Here is an 18,820-nt window from a genome sequence, read left to right on the forward strand (position 1 = left end):
GCTGTTCTCTTGCTCTCCGCACATCCCCTGCTGGACCAGTCCCTGCCTCACCTACATCCTACTCACCTGACTGAGCTTACCTCTTAATCAGCGAGCCTAATACATGCTTGCCCCATTGCCAGCTAGCGATTAATCTTTAGATCAGAAAGATCAGGGGGAAGGTGTAGCTCAGTGGTAGGGCATGTGCTTGGCATGCACGAGGTCCTGGGTTCAATTCCCAGTACCTACATTAAAAAATTAAAAAATAGGTAAATAAATAAAAGCCTAATTATATCCCCCTACCCCCCAAAAAAAGATTAAACCCCACTATGATAGTTTATCAAAGGGGAGACATCTGCCCCATGGAAGTTGTTATCCGGAGGGGCTATGAGTGACCTGTCCGTCAGCTGGTTTCCTTGGTAACTGATGAGCCAAATGGTAACCTCCCTCTGCCCACTTCTGCCACGCTCCCCTGTAGCGAAGACTACTGCCATGTCCTGTCTGCTGTCTGCCATCATGGGCTGTTGTTCCAGGACCTTGTTTCAGATGTATAAGCTCCCCCTAGCCATTAAACTATTGATGTCTCTGTCCTTGACTCCGGGCTCTTTTTTCAGGCTTGGAGGACTGTGGGGTACAGCCCAACAGGTCCAAAGACCAAAAATGTGTATTTCTTGAAGTGGACTAGGTCCTAATCGTAATTAATCCCTCCTATTTCAGAGCCTCAGTTTACATATCTGTTAGATGAGCTGATAAAATCTGACACCTACCCACATCTGTTTTTCTTAATCATAAAAATAACAGCGGACATCATTGTGCTCTTACTCTCAGGCACTGTGCTAAGGGCTTCACCTGCATTTTCTCCTTGAGTCCACAGAAGAATCTTATCTGTCCCCATCTTACACAGAGAGGCTCACAGAGGTGGAATAATTCTTCGTCCACAAACCTAGTAGGTGGCGGAGCTGAGATTCTGACTCGGGCATGTTTGATACCAGAATTTGTGTTCTTAACCTCCGCCTTCCATAGCTGCCAAAGAGGCAGTCATCACTTGTTGCAAGGTAGGATTTGTAGGATTTCTGGACCACTGGTCCCCGGCAGGGGCACCGGGGGACATACGGCAATATCTGGAGACATTTTTACTTACCGCAGCAGGGAAGAGGAGGGCTACCAGCATCTGGTGGATAGAAGTCAGGGAAGCTAAAAAGCACCGGTACAGTACGGGGCATAGACCCTCACAGCCAGGAATTATCTGGCACAAATTGTCCATGTTGCCAAAGTCAAGAAATCCTTCTTTAAGCCCAGCCTAGAAATTCTTCTTTACCACCATCCACAGAGGATAAATAAAAAGTGCCTGTCCTTGAGGGATGGTATCCTATTTCTAGAGTTGTGTACACGAGTAGATATCAGTACATCTCTGTATTTAAGAGTCACTGGTGTTGGTACAAGACAGACCTAAGTTCCAACCCCTGTTCTGTCACTTTCTCTCTTTCTTTAGGGTCATCATTGGCATGACCTCATGTTTCTCATCCCTCAAATGGGGATGGTCATTCCCTGTCTTGGGATGACTGGGACACTGTAAGTGCCCAATTAATCCTTCTGACCATCTCTCATCATTGTCCCTTCCTTGTATAAACATCTCAGTCAGCCTGTGCTCTTACAGAGGGCCAGGTGTGCTCTTGGCTCCACTGTTAATGCTGGCAGGACCCACAGACTCATTCGTGGACTGGTGTTCAGGGTCATAAACATACAGGAGATGGAGTATGTGAAACGCACCCAAGGAGAAGCAGCTATAAAGTGAGGGTGGCCCCGAGCAAATGCAGGAGGCAGGTCTGTGAAAGCAAAAAAAATCCAGAAATCTTGGCCCCTGGCCAAGGCATCAATTGAAGTGGACTCTCAGGGTTGGTTAGTTTTATTGTAGAATAAATTGTTGCTCTACAATGTAAATGGAAAATTAACTTGTGTAACCAATCAAAAAAAAATGTCTGTGATTGTCTGTGCGAACATTCCGCTCGGATGAGTTGAAGATTTATGTAGTTTTCTTTCAAGAGGCCTTTTCTGGAGCAGGCAGGGTGGGGAAAAGGGCACAAGTTAAGGAAGGAGGGAGGGCGGTCAGGTGGAGGAATTTCCTTGGTGGAAAGGCCCCTGAGAAAAATGTGTCATTGGAGAAATGCTGTACTGGGTTCATGTCACTTAAGTGAAAATGCAGGGTTCCAGGTAGACTGCTGAGAAGGTGACATTAAATATGCCCTTTTCCTGCTTTAAGAAAAGGTCATTATCGTCTTGTGCATATTATTTATTTATTTGGGTCAGTGTGGGAATGGGAAGGCATCTCTATAATATAAAGTCCTGAAAGCTGGTGGGTGTTAAAGTACACACACACACACACACACACACACACACACACAGACACACACACACACGTACACACACACGTACACACACATGTACATGTACAGATGCACATTTATTTCTGTGTAAGTAGATACAGGAGACAGGGAGCAGGCTGACAAATGGGAACTGACTCTCTGCCCTGGTGTTTAGGAGAGAATCCGCAGGGACTGTGGGAAACTAGAGGCCGGGTCCTCAGGGAAGAGGGCTGCCCCATTCAGCTCCAGCTGATCACTGCTCTTGGGAACTTAAGTTCAGAGTGGCCAGATCTGAGAGAGAGCTTTTTTTTTTGTTTTTATTTTTCCTAAGAGACGCTGTGGTGTGGATGTAGGGTTGGCAAACCAGGACCGGCAGGCTGAATCTGGCCCAGCCCTTATTTTGAGAAAGTTTTTTGGGGATGTAGCCACGCCCATCTGCTTATAGGTTGTTAGCTGTGAGGCTTGAGCAGCAGAGATGAAGAGCTGTGACGGAGACGGAGACCACGTGGCCATCAGAGCCTGCCACATCTACTGCCTGGCCCTTTATCAAGTTTCCTGACCTCTGCTGTGGGCCCAATAAGACGCTTAGGTGGGCGGAATTCCACCTCCAGGCCTCCAGCCTGCCATCGTGGGCCCCTCAGAGGCCCCTCCTGTCTCTCTGCCCTTGCTCACCCCTTCTCCCTCTTTTTTTGGCTCTCAACAGAAGTTCCCGGTGATCACTTAGGCCGCTGGGTCTCCAACTTAAGCCTGCGTGCAGAATCCCCTGGAGGGCTTGTGCAAACCGGGGTGACCAGGCTCCTCCTCCAGATTCAGTAGGTCCGGGTGGGGCCTGGGACTCTGCCTGGTCAACAGATTCCCTGGGGGAGCGGATTCCGCTGGTCCAGGGTCGCACTGGACACCCAAGAACTCAGACACGCCGTGCTGTGGGGGAGGCTGGAGTGCACTCACTCGCTCCAGCAGGCAGGTGACTGGATTGGCCAAGGGAGAGGAAGGGATGCTGTAGAACCCCGGGGCCAGATGCACTGAGGCCCTGCCTGGCCCCCACAGGGACAGGAAGCATTCTCTGGATCCTTAGGGTCCAGCAGAGTTGCTGCGTTTCCTCACTTTGAAGAGCATCCAGGCCCCACTTCATTAGCCTGTAAATGGCTCTAACAGCATGGAAAGTGCTCAGCACCTCATTTCATTGCGCTTCGCTTTGTTGGGCTTTGCGGGTACAGTGTTTTTGTTTTTGTTTTTGTTTTTGTTTTTGTTTTTTATAAATTGAAGATTTGTGGCAACCCTGCCTGGAGCGAGTCTGTTGGCACCATTTTTTTCCAACAACATGTGCTCACTTCGTGTTTCTGTGTCACCTTTTGGTAGTTTGCACAATATTTCAGACTTTCGCATTATGATTATGTTCGTTAGGGTGATCTTTGATCAGTGATCTTTGATATTATTACCATTGCGAAAAGATTATGCCTTCACTGAATGCGCAGGTGGTGGTTAGTGTTTTTTAGCAATAAGTATTTTTTAATAAGGATATGTACATTGCTGTTTTTTTTTCCAGACGTAATGCTATTTGCACACTTAGTAGACTACAGTGTAGTGTAAACATAACTTTTATAGGCACTGGGAAACCAAAAAGTTCATTGACTGGCTTTATTGCGATCTTTACTTTATTGCTGCGGACTCAGAGTGAATATGCAGTATTGCCAAGCTGTGCCTGTATTTCCTGCGTCCCCATGAAGAGGGGCTGTCGCTGGCCGAGCCTGCGTTCGCAACAAGGGCAGGAACGTGGCCATTAGTCCTGGGGCACCTTGTTCTTCCAGCTGCTCTCCTTGGCCTGCTTAGTCTCCTGGAGGGTCAGTGTCATCCCCATAACTGGCCAAACCCAGTGCGCCTTAACATCCAGATCAGCCCAAACCTGGGATGGATGGAGTCGGAAGAACGGATTCCGCTGGCCAAATGGAAATTTAAAGAACAGCAATGAATTGGAGGGGGAAAAAAAAGAGGAAATAGATTCAGAAGTTAGATGAACACTAGTAGCTATTTTGATTTCTCCAAGCCTCAGTTTCTTTGCCTGTGATAAAGAACGATTGATGTAACCTTGAAGGATTGTCCTGAGGGTTAAGTGAGATGTTGTGAAGGCAGTAAATATGACCTATAAATCTGGCTTATACATCTTCTCTCCACTTATGTCCTTATGGCGAGGTACTCCTGAGAGCAGTCACTTTAAGAGATTTCCCAAAGCCTTTGGACTGTCTGCAGGTAGCCCCTGGTGGTTCTGATTTGGCTCTGCCAAGGGGTCCCTCCAAGCAGCACTCCATCTTCTCAGGGAGGATGCATCGGATCACGAGCAGACTCTAACCTTTCATTCTTGGTGTTTCTGGTTGCCAGTAACGTGGCACCCCTGACTGCAGCCAGCTGAACCCCTTCTGTGCATCTTGTTTTTGGCTAGGCTCCTAACAGCCCTTCCTTCTACAGCTGCCCCAGCTGTGATGAGCTGAGCAGTGAAGACTCTGCCAGCCTCAGCCCCCAGCAAGGCTCCTTGTGTGCCATTTAAGGGAAGAGGAATGTGCCCCTGCCTGATGAGTCAGGAGCTGCTCCCTTGGAGAAGGGGCGCTAAATAATTCACTACAGCAGCCTGCTCTGACATCCATATGGGCCTGTCCCCCGGTGACCTCGAAGACACCCCAGCAGGGCTCCAGCTTGTATTGGTGTCAGGGGGAGCAGGAGGAATAAACGAGGCAGCGGGAAAATGTGCCCTGGCTGTCAGGGAGTCTGAAGGCCATTCAGCTGGGGAGGAGCTCAGCCCGGGGTGGGGACTGATCCATGGGCGCTGATGGCCCCTCCAGCCGGAGGGCTTTGGATCATGCCTCACTGTCCTGACTGATGCTACATTTGCCCTCAGACTTGATTAGCATTTTTAAAGAACCTGCTGTGTGCTTGGCAACCGTACCTGTGTTTTCTCATATAATCCATAAAGTCCATGAGACAGAGACTGTCACATGAGGCTCAGAGAGAAAAAGTGACTTGTCCCGTTTCACACAGCTAATAATAAGGTGCAGAGGCAGGAGTTGCCCTTGGATTCATCCTACCTGACAGAGTGCCTGGTACCCAGAAGTCCTGGCCACCGGGAAACTCTCTCCCTCCTCCCGACACTGGCTCTCCTGGTGGCTCAAATGCCCCCATGTGAGGCCAAACACTGCCTGCTTCTCTGAAGGGAAGCAGGTTACGATGCATAAGTAAACCTCTGCCACTGCTTGTTTCGGCTGGAAGTTCAAGTTATGAAGCCTTTTTTTTTTTTTTTTTTTTTTTTTGTAGTTTGGACTCTGCCTTGGCCCGGTCCTCTGCTGAGCAAGATGGAGACTGGGAGACAGATGGTGTTCAAGGAGCTTGCTCCTTAGGGGAATGGGAGGGTCTTGAGGCAGAATTCCCAGGTTCTGCAGGGCCTCATTTAACCTGGGGGCTGAGGAATGGGAGCACAGGCCTGGAGGAGGGGAATGATAGACTGGAACTGAAGCAAACACTAGTGAGGCTTTTTCTCAGCCCAGCGAGCCAAGAAGACTTAGTTCTGTAGCTCCAGGAAGGTAATTTTGCATAATACATCATACGAGCAATCCACCTTCATAGCCACTCATTAAATGCACAGATCACCCCAGTATGATGGCTGGGCAGGTCTCTGGTTTCTGTTTTACATATAATAATAACAGTACCTAACACTCATTGAGTCCTCCTGGTATGCCGAACACTGCAAAATGCCTTGTCAAGATTGTTTGAGCTCATATAACAAGAAAAAAATGTTACAGTCAGTTCTCATTATTCATGTTTTTCAAAGGAGGCATCTGAAAAACAGAGTTTAAGTAACTTGCCCAGTGGCACACAGACAGCAAGAGCCAGAGCCCAGGATCAAACACAGGCTTCCTGATTCCAATTCCAGGGCGAGTTCCATGACAGCAGGACTTTCTTTCAAACCACGATAAATTAGATGCCCTTTATAGCAAGCTATTTATAGATTTAAAGAATATTTAAGATGAAAAGTTGCCAAGGTGCACTCCAGCACGGTGGGTTGAGGGATATGTCTGCTCTAGCTATAAATCTCAGTCTTTCTTCTCCATCAGTCATCTGCCTGGTGACATTCACAGGTGTGACAGTCTCCCAGGGCTGTGATCAGCTTCTGCGGAAATTGCAAGCAAATGTTATGTGGAAATATAGGACTGCAGTTATTCATAATTGTCACAGCCATGAATGGATCATCAGCTGTGGCAACTTGTGGTCGGCCACAGCATACACAGGACTGGCTGTGGGCCATGGGCACATCATTCGCTCAACCCATATTTACTGAAGGCCTACTGAGTGCCAGGCACTGTTCCAGGCTTTGAAGTTAGGGTGCTGAGTGAAACTGACAAAAATTCTGCCCCCAGCGCCACCCCCCGCAACCTGCGACGTGGAGCTTGCATTCCAGGGCCCCGTAGGGAATCGGATCACATAGCAATGTAAACAAATAAAACATACAGTGATTTAAGAGTGCCTAGTACTGGGTGTCAACTTCCAAATGGCATTGTGAGGAGCTCAAGTAGACCCTTTAATTAGGGAAACGGTTGTTTGACTGCTGAAAGTTACTTACTAAAAAAACAAACCTTTATGGTTTCTAGAAATTGTCCCAAGGGTATGCAGCAGGTGGAGAAACCTGTTCAAGAAAATCTACTAAATCTTGGTAAGAACAGAGCGTGTGTGACATTTGAGCCATGACTCACTGATCTCCCCTGTTCCCCTCAATACAGATCAGTGTGATGGAAACTATTTTAGAGGAAGGCAGCCAAGAAGGAGGGGCCACATCTCCACCTAGATCTCGATCTAGGGCTATGGTTTCCCCCTGGGAGGGACAACCTCAAAGACTGGCAACACCCTGTCCCTGGACAGGAGCCCTACTTGAGTCAGATCACTGTGGAGCAATTTATGCCCCAAGGTACTGGTGAAAACAATAGAACAATCAGCTAACAGTTAGTGAAGGCTAATAGCTGGGTGTAATACCAATAAACATAGACCAGCCAGGTGCTCAGCGAGATTGTGCCCATGCCCTTTGAGAGGCAACATCAGAGGCTGCACACTGCAGAGGAAACAGGCTTCACTCAACTTGTCTAGCTGGTCACTAAGCAAATAAGCAAAAAACAACAAGCTCCAGAAAAAAGAAGAGGGAGTCAGTAGCCAGAAGTACTACAATGTATTATCTAAAATATTCAGTTCTCAAAAAAGTATCTGGAGTCATACAAAGAAACAAAGTGTGATCAATACACAGGAAAAAAACATAGGCAAAAGAAACTGTCTGTGAGGGGGCCTAAATGTCAGATTTACCAAAGACTTCATGTCAGCTATTATAAATATATTCGAAGAACTCTAGGAAACTATGTCTGAAGAAATAAAGGAAAGCATAGTGACAATGTCTTATCAAATAGAGAATATCAATAAAGAGAAATTATTTTTTTAAAAGAATTATTTAAAGATTGGAAAGTTTAGAGCTAAAAGTAAAATGACTGAAATGAAAATTTCACTTAGATTTAATGTGGAGGAAGCAAGAATCTGCAAACTTGAAGGTAAATTGATAAAAGCTTATGCAATCTGAAGAACAGGAAAAATAAAGAGATATTATTAAATTTGAGAAATGTGAAATACCAATAAACATACCAACATATGTATGATGGGACTAGTTAAAAAAGAGAGAGGAAAAAGGAACAGAAAAGAAATTTGAAGAAATAATGGTAGAAAACAAAATATTAATCTACACATACAGTAAGCTAATGCACTCCAAGAAAGCAAATGCAAAGAGAACCACACTGAGACACATCAGTCAAAATGTTGAAAGACAAAGAGAAAGTCTTGAAAGCAGCAAGAAAAAACGACTAATCACTTACAAGGGGACCCCAACAGAATTAAGAGCAGATTTGGCTGTCTCAGCGAAGACCTTCATAGTCCCTTAAAAGGTTAAACAGAGTTACTTACCACCTGACTCGGCAGTTCCATTCCTAGATACATACCCAAGAAAAGTGAAAACCTACATCCCCACAAAAACTTGGACACCACTGTTGACAATAGCATAATCGATAATTGTCAAAGAGTCGAAACAACCCAGAGGTCCATCATGATGGACATGATGAATGGATGAGTAAAATGTTATCTCCATGCAGTGAAATATGTTTCAGCAGTACAAAAATAATGAAGCTCTGTTCCAAGCTGCAACATGGATGAACCAACCTTGCAAGTATTACACTAAATGAAAGAAGGCAGCTACAAAAGGTCACATATTATATGATTCCATTTCTGTGACATATTCAGAATCGTTAAATTTCAAGAGACGAAAGGCAGATGGGGGTTTGCCTAGGGCTCGAGCTGGGGCAAACAGAAGGTGTTTACTCATTGAGAAGGGGTTTCTTTTGGGGTTGGTAAAAGTGTTCTAAAATCAGATTGTGATAATGGTTGTACAACTGTATGAATATACTAACACCTGTTGAATTGTATACTTTAAATGGGTGAATTGTGTGGTTTGTAAATTGTATCTCAGTACAATTTTAAGATCACTAAGTGCTAAGGAGAAAAATAAGGAAAAAGTTTGGCAGTATTAGGAAGGTGGGAGGAAGGACAGTCTCAGATAGGATGGGAAGCCCTCACGGGGGTGACAGTTTTAAGACTTGAAAAGATGAGTAAGCCAGGCTGCTATCTGCCGGAGGAGCATTTCAGACAGAGGGAAGAGCAACTGCAAAGACCTGGAGGCAGGCATGTGCCTGGTGAGTTTGGGGACCAGTGTTTGAGTGACAACAGGGCAGAGAGTGGCAGGAAATGGTGTCAGAGAAGCCATGAGAAGGCCTAGATCTCAAGGGTCTTACTCTGAGATGAGCAGCCTTGGTGGATTTTGAGAGAAGTGTGATATGCTCTGATGTTTGTTTTCAGAGAATCATTATGGTTGCAGTTTTGTGAATAGACTGAAGAGGGGCAAGAGTAGACTGGGTAGGGGTGAGATTGATGGTGGCTTGCATCTCCATCTAGGAGAAAGACGGTGGGGGCTTGGAGCGGGGTAGACCAGGTAGAGGCGAGAGTTGATGGTGGCTTGCATCTGGTGGTGAGACTTGTGAACATGGTGGAGTGATGTCAGATTCTGCATACGTTTTGAAGACAGAGCCAGCCCACAGGGCTGGTCAAGGATTACAAAATACTCAGTGTAAGGGGTCAGAGAGTAAATCTATTTGGCTTTGCAGGCCAGACAGTCTCTGTTGCAACTACTCAGTTCTGTTGACGCATGAATGCAGCTGCAGATGATAAATAAATGAATGGGCGTGATTGTGCGCCAATAAAATGGTATTTGCAAAAACACGAAGCAGACTGGAATTGGCTGGTGAGATGTGGCTTGCCAACTCTTGGATTAGATGTCAAAGGCAAGAGGAAGAAAAGAGTGAAGGGTAACTGGAAGGTGTTTGTTCTTAATCAGGAAAGATGGAGTTGCTGATAACTGAGATAATGAATATTGCAAATGGAGACGATTTGGAGGCGATGTTAAGAACGAAGATACGGACCTGTTAAATTTGAGAAGGCTTTCAGACATCCTAATGTAGATGTGACGTAGGCAGGTGGATCTGTAAACCTTGACTTCATGGAATAAGTCTGTCCTGGAGTCATCAACCTGGAGAAGGTATTTAAGACCCTGGACCAGAATAAAGAAGTGAATGTAGGCAGAAAAGAGTAGCGGTCCCAGGACTGAGCCCGGAGGTATTCCAGTGTTTAGCAGTCAGGGGGATGAGGAAGAAAAAGCAAAAGGGACTGAGGAAGAACAGCCAGAGGGTAGGAGGGAAACCAGGAGACCGTGACATCCTGGAAGCTAAACTAAGAAAGTCGGAGAGGTTAACTCCATCCTTGCCTTTCCTACTCACAAAATCATGTTGGAATGCAGATGAGCAGAGAGATGTTCTTACAGGAATAATCCTGTATTCCCTCTCATTTCTAGACAAGAAAAATCATTGACAAACTTTATTCATTCAGCCCATACCCATTAGCTGTCAGGTCACCGGGCACTGTCCTAGGTGCTTGGAATAGAAGGGTGAACCCAAAAAGTGTTGTCCATGCCCTCACAGACGTCTAGTCTAGTTAGAGAGAGAGAGATTAATCAGGTAACCATTCACATTGAACAAGGATGGCCCAGAACCGCTAACCAAGGCTGTAGAAACTATGAAACAGGAAACAAGTTCCAAAGGAAAGGACACAAGTCTCAAACAGTGGTACTGTCAGTTTTGTACAAAGGAATTCATCTAATCTGGATGACCAAAGAACCTTCCGCATTTTCCTCTGTTTTTAATAGTTATTTCTGACATACCACACTGTGATTGGAACACACCTGGCTTTTGAAAGGATGGCTGAGAACCTTTGAATCAGAGGAAGAAATATGGATTTGGTAATCAGACCCAGGACCACATCCCAGCTGTGGTTCCTTGTGTCATTCTTTTGTCCCCTTTGAACCTCAGTATCCTCATTTGTACACTAGGGGGTAATCAAAGCTACAGTTTGGGATTATGATGAGGACTAAATGAGATAAAGTGTGCAAAACACCTGGGATGTAAGTCCTTCTCATTCCTGAAGAAAAACAATACATCAGTTTGTACTTCTGTGACATTTGGTGTTCCAGGATAATTTTCCCGAGACAGATCTGTGTTGCCGATTTGCTATTTTATGAGGCTGAGAGGTTTGTTTTTGTTTTTGTTTTTGTTTTGTTTTTCAGTTTTTTCCTGGGGTATCTTCCATTTTACTGGCATTCTCTCCCAAAAGAATCATGCTGGAACTTGAGTGACTGCATTTAGAAAGTGCAGATCATCCCTGTGCAGTCCTTGTGTGTTCTCCTGGTCCTTTACATAGAGAGAGTCCAGTGTTTTATCCTCCTGTTTAATGAAAATTAGTAGTTCCAAAAAGCCGCTGTAGTAAGTGCAGCTTTCTTTATCTAAAACAAAAGTAACATTTGCTCGCACGTCATGTCCCTTTAACAATATTTTCATGGAGCTGTGCAGTGGTAAGCATGTTTAAATCATTGGTGCAGTTTTTAATCTTCGGGGAGAAGGGAGCAAAACCTTCAGCTGTCTTTCATTTTGATTTACCCATGCTTGCTTGTCCATATTTCTCCTTTTAATTAATGTAATTAAAAGAGGATAAAAGGCTGTATTGAAATTTTGTGCATTAGATGATTAGGATCAAGGATGATTAAAATGTATGACATATAGCTGATTCCTAAGATGGTGGAAAAAAGAAAAGGAAGGCCTCGTTTTTGGGATTTAAAGTGTGTCAGGTTATTTTTCACAAGATACAGAAATGTGTCCAGGGTCTGAGGGGCATTTATGATCATGGAATCGGATACAAATGGATGTAAAAGAAGATGTGCTGTGGGGAGTGTCATCCTTCTGTTTATCGTGAACAATTTTATCATTTATCATTGAACCTCTCATTCTTCCTCCCTTCTCTGAAAACCAAGTGGGGAGTATAGTCCATGCCACTATAGTATATCCTATTATATGTGAGGTACCCTACAAAGCTCTTCATATAAAGTAACTCATCTAAGCCTACATACAGACTTTGGTAGATAGATGTCTCCATTCTGTAGATGGAGAAACTGAGGCTTAGAAAAGGTGCGTGGCTGTTAATTACCAAGGTCATGCAGGTGGGAGGTAATACAGGTGGATTTGAATTCAGGTCTTTTTGTTGGGTCCCTTCAGTGACAACGCACCACCCGTTTACACGAGGCAGGTTATTTTAAGTCTGTATTGGAAAAGTGGTTAGAATCTATTGAGGAGAATCTCTTCGGAGCGTTCCTTTTATTTCCAAAGGCATTTCTGCCTTTGGGTGCCTTATTTATCTTTACCTACAGTAGAGAAGCTTTACAAGTTTCATTTATTTTCTCTTTGCTTATGTGGGTTAGATGTTGCTCGGAAGTTAATAAAAATCGAGAATATTTTCTTTGTTTCCTCCCTTTTGGGGCAAAACAGATGCAACTTTGATCTCTAGTATTCATTTAGGACTATTTATCATTTCTTTGATGATAAACATCCCTTTGTTTTAAGACATTATGGGTTTAGAAGCCTGTGTATTTTTAAAAAAAGGAATTTACATGCAAAAATAAATATTGACAGCTGTGGTGGGCATTACCAGGCCTCCTCATGGTTTCCTTTTCCTCCTCTTTCTGGATAGACACTTCCCAGGCCCTTTGCAGCTGGGTGAGGTCGCGGGATTATTTGACCAGTTGAAGTGATGTCATTCACCACCAAGCTGAGGCGCCCAGCAGCCTCCCCAGTTCTCTCTTCTTCTATTGCTGTAACGTGGAAATGATGTGTTAGGATCACAGACGGACGAGAAGGAAGCAGCCTAGGTCCCTGAGTCACTGCTTGGAATACAGGTGCCTGGCGAGGCTTTGGCCTTCCTGCCAACTTTGCAAGAGCGACCTGTCAGTTTTCCTCGTGTTTAATCTCTGAGGTCTGTCTGTGATTGTTGCTGCATACTAGTCTAGCCCATCCCAACTCATACAGTAATTCTTTGTACGCCTCCTCTCCCTCATTTTGAAACATTTACTGACTTTTGAAATCTCACTTGAGAAAACCACTCTTGAGTGGATTATTTAAAACTGTATAAATCAATCTCTCTCCTCTCTCTCTCTATACACACATATATATACATACATACATAATAAAAAGTTTCAAAGAATATGTTCTTTAAAAATATATAATATATATTATATACTTAGAGTATGTGTATGTGTGTATATATATATATTAATTACACATATATACCTTTTTTAAATAAAGTAAACTGAAATGAACTTAAGCCCTTTATTAGATAAGTGGTTTGAAACTTTGATCATATCCCTCATAGTAATTAGGATGTCACGATAGCAGGGCCGGAAGGTGCTGATCTAAAGCAGCCAGGACTAGTGATGCCTTTATCTTTGTAAAGTGCTCCTAAGATCAAGATGCTTCCGTTGCCTTGAGTGACCCATGCCAGTCCTTACCATCTCAGGATTCAAAAGTCTTCCTGCGGGCCAAGTGCAGTCCCTCTTGAGTTCATTTAAAATCCATCCCTTCTTATTTTACACCTATGGAGATGGAGATAAAAATTGTTCATTATGACCGTCCTCATGACAGCCCTTCATCCAGGAGGCCGCAGTCCTTGTCATCACTTACGCTTCTCCGCTTCTCCCATGTAAGCTTAACCAGCAGTGAGTGATTCCATTACCCTTGCCCCATAATCCTCTAACAAGATTTTGACTAATGCTGGCTGGAATGGAAAGGTGATTTGATTTTCTCGCATGTACGAAGCGGGCTCTCTGTCATTACCTGCCAGTGTCCTGTTGGTGCCACTCCGCCGTCTTGTGCTCTTGCAGAGGAGTCTTTTAATACCGCATTTGTGCAGCCCTCTCTCTCGAGCTAAAACTTGACCTTGGCACTTGGAGCACTTTTTTCACTTACAGCTTCTGGATTTTGTGTCATTAGTAAGGCCTTCCCCTCCATAACCTTGTTTGTTTTTTTTTTTTTAATTACAAAAAAAAAATGTTTTTGACCTTCAACGTGATTCAGATCACTTTTCCTGGTTTCTGATCGCCTCAGCCACAGTCAGTCTTGTCTTTCTTTTCTCTCTTTCTATGTACTGTATGCAGTAATGGTCATTTATGTAAATACCATATTGTGCGATCTTGTTTTTCTTTTTTAAATTCCTATTTTTTATTGAAGTGTAGTTGATTTCCAGTGTTAGTTTCAGGTGAACAGCAAAGGGATTCAGTTATGCATATGCATACATATATATATATATTTTTTCACTGTCTTTTCCATTACGGCTCATTACAAGAAACTGAATACAGTTTTTCAGGTTGTTAGGTCTTACATGCATTGCCTGTTCTCCCCTGCCCCCCACCCCCAGGAGCTCATTGTCACAAATGTGGAATTTCACTCTTCTGTGTAAAAACGTTGTGAGTTTTGTCCCTACTTATCACATCTCTGAAATTTCCAAAGTAGTTGTTGCTTCACCTTGTCTAATACCTAACAGCATATGTTCCCCAAATCCTGAAATAGAATGGTCTCCAGGATGAAAATAATTGTCACAAGGAATTCTCAATCCCCAGATTTTGTGATTTCAGTCATCTCTGCAAGGGTGGTGCCCAGATCTCCAGCATCCCTACCTCCAAGCTGCGCTCACAGGGCACATGCTGTCAAAAGGACGTTGGCAACGTGATTTTGCAGCATCCCCCTCCTGATTGCAATTAGACTGTCGAGAGCTCTGCGTGTGCCCATCAGAACACGCATCTCACTCTACTCTTAATTGATTACTTCATTGTCTTCCCCTCTCATTTCTAAGCTTTTTTAAGGCAGGCCCCATGCCTTTCTTGGTCCCCATGATGTCCCTGAGGCCTGACGCAGTGTCTGACAAGTGGGAGCTCATTTAATGAGTGAGTGGATACATGAATGGATGGATGATGGATGCACCCATCCTTCCCAGAAACAGAGTTGTCTTGCCCTACTGTCCAGCTTCAGAAGAAGAGACCCTTGGTGCGTCCTGGTGGTGGTTCCTGCTTTCTTCCCGGTTTCAGTCATTGGAAAGTTGTCTGTGTTGTTTCATCTCACCTACATTAGGTGAAACTTTGAGTCATGCCCTAGGAATGGAAAGATTTGGCAGTCTTCATTTATCCACTTCCTCCTGCCTTGTGAACTTTTCTAGTCACTAACTCATTGGTGCAAAAGTAAACAGCGAAAGAGCATCCGTTCCACTACCAGTAGCTAACATTTCCTGAACGTTCACTGTGTCCTAGGCTCAGCGGTCACTCCTTCACGCAGAGTATCACTTGATCGTCAAAATAGCTCTGCAACGGTAGGCAGCCTTTTTTTTTTTTTTAACGTAGATACTGGGGATTGAACCCCAGGACCTAAGCACGTGCTCTACCAGTGACCCATACCCTCCTCCCAAGGGTAGGCAGTTTTATGGTCCCCTGTTATAGATGAGAATCTCAGGCCCCCAATCCGAGAGTTAGCAAATGTCAGAGCCAGGGTCTGACCCCAGGCGCTCCATTCCAGACCCCGTGTCATATTGTCCCCTCTTAAGAAGTGGATAGTCACGTGTCAGATCTACTGCACATGAAGATGAGTCTCGTTTCCCTCTCCCTGCGCCAGCTTTCCTCTTCATTGCTTTCCTGTCCATCACTTGTGAATTGCTCCTCATAATGCTCACAGGATCATGCCAAAAAGAACATCCGAGAGCAGTGGGGCCCATCTTCACATGAAGAAGCGGGGGCCTAGAAAGTTGAAATGACTTGTCCATGGCCACACCAGAGTAGGGTGTCACCGTTCCGCCTTGGCCAGTGGTGGCCCCAAACTGTTATATTTGGTAATCTTCTTGAAGGATATTGAGGTCTGGCGGCGCCATCCGTCTCTCTACCTGCTCTGAGTTCTGTGTGATGGAGAGCTACAGCAGAGTGTGACTCATCCCCTTGTATTCAGTTTCTATTAGTTAAAAGTTATTCCAGGTCCCATGATTTTCACCATGAAAGGTCTTCTGTGAACCAGGGAGAAGCAGTTTGAAAGAAGTTATTAAGCATTATTAATACAATTATATATAACAAAAGGCATAATTTAACTTCCCCACATTCAACAAAGAAATTCATTTGAAGCTTCAAGAACTCCAGCTGGAAGGGCAGAGCTCATCAGAGTGGGTTCTTCAGGCGGGGGAGGGTGGGCAAGGAGCCGGGCTGGCAGCTTTGTCCTCGGGCACACTTCTGGGCATGATGGAACATACCTGTCTCCCAGCCTACTCAGCCCCTCCCTCACCTTCCTCCTAGGGAACCCTGGCGCTTTGAACTCACAGGCATAGAGTCTAGAATGTTGGCTCTTGCCTCTCCCCTGGTCCAGCATTCTGCAGAGGCAGCACTGAAAGAACAGTTGATTTTAAACAAAGATGACCACAGAAATACTCAGAGGAGAGATACAGTGGCTATCCTAGTGGAAGGAAAACCTTTGTGAGTTCTTCTGACCTCATCCAAAATATCAAAACTTACTTAGTGATATTGGCATTGTATCCATCCTCACCGCAGTGCCAGTCAGTATTTTTCCGTCTATTGTACTAGAGCTCAAAGCAAACACTGTCTCTAGACCTAGTCCTTAGAACAACTCTTGGCACAGAGTAGGTGCTCAGACAGTATTTATGAAATGGAGGGGTGGTACAGATGAAGAAACTGAAGACCCCAAGAGTTAAAGTGACTCGCCCAGGGTCACACCTCTAGCAGGAAACAAAGCTAGGATTCGAACCCAGCACCACCCCATACTGTAGAGTTCTTTCCTCCTGATTGCTTGGTTAGACTTCTTTGTTGGTGCAGAAAGATGGAGATTTGAAACCCAAAAGTATTTAACAGAGCTCCCGACTGAGGTCCAGGAAATGTGAATTCTGGCCCATCCTTGCTGAACTCCCTGTGTGACCTTGGAAAACTCTCTTCTCCACTCAAAGCCTCAGTTTCCTAATCTGTAAAATGGAGAGTTGGAAAGCAGTGTTTTCTAAGGGCCTAAGTGTCCTCAGAAGCCCCTGGAAAGGTTTATGCTTTGTCATCTCTCATGCTGACTTGGAGCTGGGGTCAAGGGTTGACAGAGGGGTTGACTAATTCCACACCCAAGCGTGTGAGAAAAGCAGTCACTTGGGTTTTGTCTGTGGATGGGGGAGGAGGGGTGCAAAAATTAAAGGATGACCCAGTCCCAAAACAACAAATAGCCTGAAATGAAAGTTGGAGAGAGAGAAGAGAGAAAAAGAAAGTAGAGGCATTTGAAGGCTCAGCACAGCTTTTGTGGGGTGGGGGGAAGCCCTGATTCCACTCCTGGACTGGTGCAGCATATAATCAGAAACAGGCTCTCAGGTCGGTAACTGTGCCCAGATCTGATCTGCGGCACATAATAGCACAGCCTCTAAAGAGAAAAAAAAAAGAAAAGAAAAAAAAAAAAGGCGTGTATCTTTAAAGCCTCTCTTCTTGTATGTGATATTTTTGTGCTCCTTTGGAGACTGCGTTAGCTGGGGGCCTTTGCATCCTGCAAAGGTTTTCTTCCCCTCTTCCTGTCCTGGGGATTATTGATTTGGAAGGCGAGGCTAATTTACATGTAAATAAATCTCGGCGCTGGGCAGAGGGGACGGGACGGGACGTCCAGATGCCGTGACTGACTGGCTGACGTCACGGCCTCATTAGCATGCGGAGGATGTGGGCACTGCAACGGCGACTTCGGCAGCTCCGCCGACGGTTATTATTATTATTATTTTTATTTTTTTTTATTTTTTATTTTTTTTTGGCGCAGCTGCACATTTCCTGGTTCAGTGTCTTGGGCCCTGCAACCAGCTGACTGGTCGCCCCGGGGTCTGGCTCGGGATCAGTTAGTGACGCTGAAGCCGGAGTCTGTGACTTCCTACAGATTGTCGTGAAGAAGGGGAGTTAGACGAAACGGGGGCTCTGAGGAAGGCGATCGGATCCGGATCCGAAGGAGACGGGGAGAAGTCACACTTTTCCCCCTGCTTGGTGGATCCGAGGAGGGTCTCTCTCTCCGTCCAGCCGTGCTGTTTCCACGAGCGGAGGCAGAGCGGCTCGGGCTTGAGCCAGCTGCTGCTGGCTGCAGGAAGGGTCCAGATTTGGAGAAGGGCTTCCAGAAGGAGATGCGTTGGCTGCCTGCAGTCCTGCTTGCGTTCTTAGAAGCCAGACCCAGGGAGAAAGTGAACTGGGGCAATTGACAAGCTCAGAGGGTCTGGCGGAAGCTTCCACTCAGACTGGTCGTTTCACGGACCCTTGAGGTAGGTAAGAAATTTGTTCTAATTCACACGTTGCACAGCAGCATATTTTTTAGGGAGGATGAGAAAGCCAGATCTAGAGGTTTTGGCTGGGGGAAGAACATCGGGGCTCCGTTATCTTGGCCAGGCAGTGGCCCTTCTGCACCTCTTCCCTTTCTATGCTTATTAGAAAGCTCAATTGCAAAGTGACATTTCACAGCTCTAGGGAGTCCTGAAGAAATGCTTAAGTCTCAGTGCTTTAGAAGCAGCTTTACCCTAAAAAGAAGTGCAGCTATCTTTAAAGAAATAATAATAATAATAATAATAAAAGAGGAGAGGGTTTAAAAACCCAACACACACCTGGCTGTGTTCATGGGCAGGAGTCATTTCAGCTCAGGATGTCAGAAATCATTAGAGGCTCTGAAAAATGAAGACTTAGCTGAGACTTCCAGGTAAAGAAATGGCGCTGGAATTATTCAGGTTTAATTTTAGCCGATGTTTTCAGATTAGAAATGGTGACAGAGCTCCAGTGTATGACCGCACAGCCAGGCTGAGACACATGACTCAGTGCGTTCTCCACGTTGGGTTTCTTGGAGGAGTGTTCACAGTGAGCTCTCCTTGCTCTGGGTTTCCCCCAAGCCGATCGCAGCATCACTAATCTGCCATGGAGGTCTCAGGATGAAATACAGATTTTTAATCCC

The 18,820-nt window shown here is 45.1% G+C and overlaps 1 protein-coding gene and 1 non-coding gene across 11 annotated transcripts in view; both read left to right on the plus strand.

Moving 5' to 3' along the window:
* PRICKLE2 (prickle planar cell polarity protein 2) overlaps nucleotides 1-18,820 on the plus strand; it is a 310,734-nt gene that overhangs the window by 180,783 nt on the left and 111,131 nt on the right. Inside the window, exon 1 of one of the 10 annotated variants that reach the window (XM_074344536.1) lies at nucleotides 16,050-18,147. The exons of 8 other annotated variants lie outside the window; for them this stretch is intronic. The gene's annotated coding sequence lies outside the window, so the exon portion shown is untranslated. Of the gene's footprint in view, nucleotides 1-16,049; nucleotides 18,148-18,820 lie in introns of those variants that run through there. One more of the 10 variants, XM_074344535.1, reaches the window with a different exon arrangement.
* TRNAA-GGC (transfer RNA alanine (anticodon GGC)) lies at nucleotides 158-229 on the plus strand. Its single transcript has one exon. It is a non-coding gene; the product is annotated as a tRNA-Ala (tRNA).

Source organism: Camelus bactrianus, chromosome 17 (assembly GCF_048773025.1).
Source record: "Camelus bactrianus isolate YW-2024 breed Bactrian camel chromosome 17, ASM4877302v1, whole genome shotgun sequence".
Lineage (NCBI taxonomy): Eukaryota > Metazoa > Chordata > Mammalia > Artiodactyla > Camelidae > Camelus > Camelus bactrianus.